Source organism: Cryptomeria japonica, chromosome 7 (genome assembly GCF_030272615.1).
Source record: "Cryptomeria japonica chromosome 7, Sugi_1.0, whole genome shotgun sequence".
Classification (NCBI taxonomy): domain Eukaryota; kingdom Viridiplantae; phylum Streptophyta; class Pinopsida; order Cupressales; family Cupressaceae; genus Cryptomeria; species Cryptomeria japonica.
Window position 1 is genome coordinate 61463821 of NC_081411.1, and position 3091 is coordinate 61466911.

Consider the following 3091-nt stretch of genomic DNA (forward strand, 5'->3'; position numbering starts at 1 on the left):
CCCCTCACATAAAACAATCTTGGACCAACCTCTCCAAGAAGCATCCATCCCCACCAACCTCGACACAGATCAATTTCAAGCCATGGTTGGTAGTCTCAAGTCATCACCTTGTCTTAGTTTTACTGAAAGTGACAACACATCCTTCTAACAACCTCATAATGCCTCCCTCCATATTGAAGGATTTGTAAACCAACATAGAATCAAGTGAGTCTTGATTGACAATGGAGCTGACTTAAACATCCACACCTTACAATTAATCAAAGCATTGGGTTATGCAGTAGAATCAGTGGATGCCAAAAAGGAGACAACCATCAAAGCATATGATGATGCAGAACATTCTTCTAGAGGAGTTGTTATATTACCCATTAGGGTTGGGCTAGTAGTGAAGCATATAGTCTACCAAGTTCTAGACCTTCTTTTGCCATTCTTGTTATCAAGACCTTAGATACATGCCATGCAAGCCATTCCATCTACCTATCACCAATGTATCAATTTTCCACATAACGGGGCATAAATTACAATCCTTGGCGGTGCAAATCCATTTGCATATTGTAATAATATTAACCATCATCCAGAGATCACCGTACCTAACAAAAAAGAAGCTATCCATTCCTCATCTTATGTCAACCCAACCTCACTTTCCAGCTTAATAACCCCTACACCAAAATAGGAGAAATTGAAAATGAAAATGGCTGAGGAAGGACCCAAGGAATATAATCTTAGCCAACTATTTTGTGTTGGACAATTACTCACATCCCCTAGAACTCATGGTAAACCCCAAGGTTTACTTCAAAAACCACTGGCTAAAAGAACTTTCACTTTGGCACAATTCACCCCTGGAAAAAGTCAAGAGGAGGGAACTAGGGATGAAGACTTGATCGACTAGATCTACACAGACCCGATCAACAAGAAATCCCAAAGGCTAATCTCCCTACTGAAAAATATGGAAAAAGATTCACTATAATGCAAAGAATGGGCTATGATGCCCATAGGGATTTGGGACTATACAAACAAGGACCACAAGAGCCCTTGCAACCCGAGTTAAAACTAAGAGATAAAACTGGACTAGGTTTTCAAAAAGAATCTCTTCCCAAACTTTGATTCAAAGGAACACCCAACAAGCCCAAGTATCAGCCAATTGCTCCAAGAATTCAATCCTTGACTTTATCAGCAGTACCAATAACACCAACAATACCAGTAGCACCAACAGTACCAATAACACCAACAATACTAATAGCACCAGGAGTACTAGTAGCACCAGCAGTACTAGTAGCACCAATAGTACCGGTAACACCAATAGTACCAACAACACCAGCAACCTCACCTTCAATAGTACATAAGAGAGTAACTAATGAACTATTCAATTCAAAGGACATCCCAACTTGGTACAATAATTGAAGATTTAGTGAATCTAAATATTTGTGTGATTCTGATATAGACTCACACGAGTGGGAATGGGATTCAGTGAATCTAAATACTTCAGATGAGGAAGACACGTCACCTCCACCACCTCGTAAAGATATACCAATTTATGGAGAAGCATGGATTAAAAATTTCTAGAAACCTAAGCTAAAAGACACTTCCATAGGGTCTGTGTCGAATCCTATGCCCGAATCTTACAAGGAGAGTACCATTGATGAAATTCACTCCTCTGTATTAACCCTCACTGATGCCTCCTATGATCTCAATTTAATCGATGAGGTAGTGACTCTCATTCATCCTGAACTCATTGAATGGAATGAGCCAAATCCCCCATGCCTTGACCATTTCCAAAATTATGAGGTGCTCATAGATTTTTTAAAATTATGGGATAAAATACCAAGTGAGGATCATAAAGTTGGGTTTTCCATTGAACTTAATAGTGCAACATACTTTGGGGAAAATGTCAAACCTTTCAGCTACAAAAATATTACAATAAAGCATGGATATTCTAGTGAAAACCACATAGTGGCACTTTTTGATCCCACAAAAGTAAAAACAAAGAGCATAACCAAAGGTGAAAACCTCTCTGAGGCACTTGAGGATGAAAGGTTTGACATCCTCCCCTTTAGTACAAATCAGAAGAGATCAACGATCCTAATTGTAGAAACAAAAGAATTCAATGCAAGGACCTTTGAGACTCGTCACCAAATACATTTGGCATCTCTATTAACTCCAGAGTAATAGCCAAAATTTGTAGAATTCTTCTAGCAACACCAAATCAACTTTGCATGGTCTTATGTAGACATGTCAGGCTTAGATCTAGATTTGGTCATGCATCACCTAACTATAGCAGAAGGAGCTAAACCTATCAAACAAAAGCTCAGAAAGATGCACCCACAGATTCTCGTTATTGTCAAGACTAAAAAAAAACTCTTAGATGTTGGTTTCATTAGACCAATTGATTATACAGAATAGATCTCCAATATTGCACCTGTCAGAAATCTGATGGGGGCATCCGTATCTATATAGACTTCAGAGATTTGAACAAAGCACATCCTAAAGATGACTTCCTATTACCAAACATCGATATGATTGTTGATTTAATAGTAGTTCATGCACTACTTTCTCTTATGGATGGCTTTTCTGGCTACAACTAGATCAAGATTGCTCTAGAGGATCAGCACAAAATTTCTTTCACATGCCCATGGGGAATATACTATTGGAATGTGATGCCTTTTGGTCTAAAGAATGTAGGGGCAACATATCAAAGAGACATGACTACCATATTTCATGATATGATGCACACCATAATGGAAGATTATGTCGATGATTTACTTGCTAAATCATTAACAAGAGAAGGTCATCTTGCAATACTGGGTAAAATCTTTGACAAATTAGAGCAATATCATGTTCATCTCAATCCAAAGAAATGTGTCTTTGGAGTAACCTCCGGGAAGCTCCTAGGATACATTTTCGCAAGTAAAGGCATTGAAGTAGATCTAGAAAAAGTCGAAGAAATCATGGACATGCCACCTCCAAAGAACATCAGTCAGTTAAAGACATTATAAGGGCGACTACAATCAATTCAGAGATTCATTGCACAATTGGCTGATAAATGTCATCCGTTCACCCATCTATTACACAAGAATATCCTCTTTCAATGGGATAC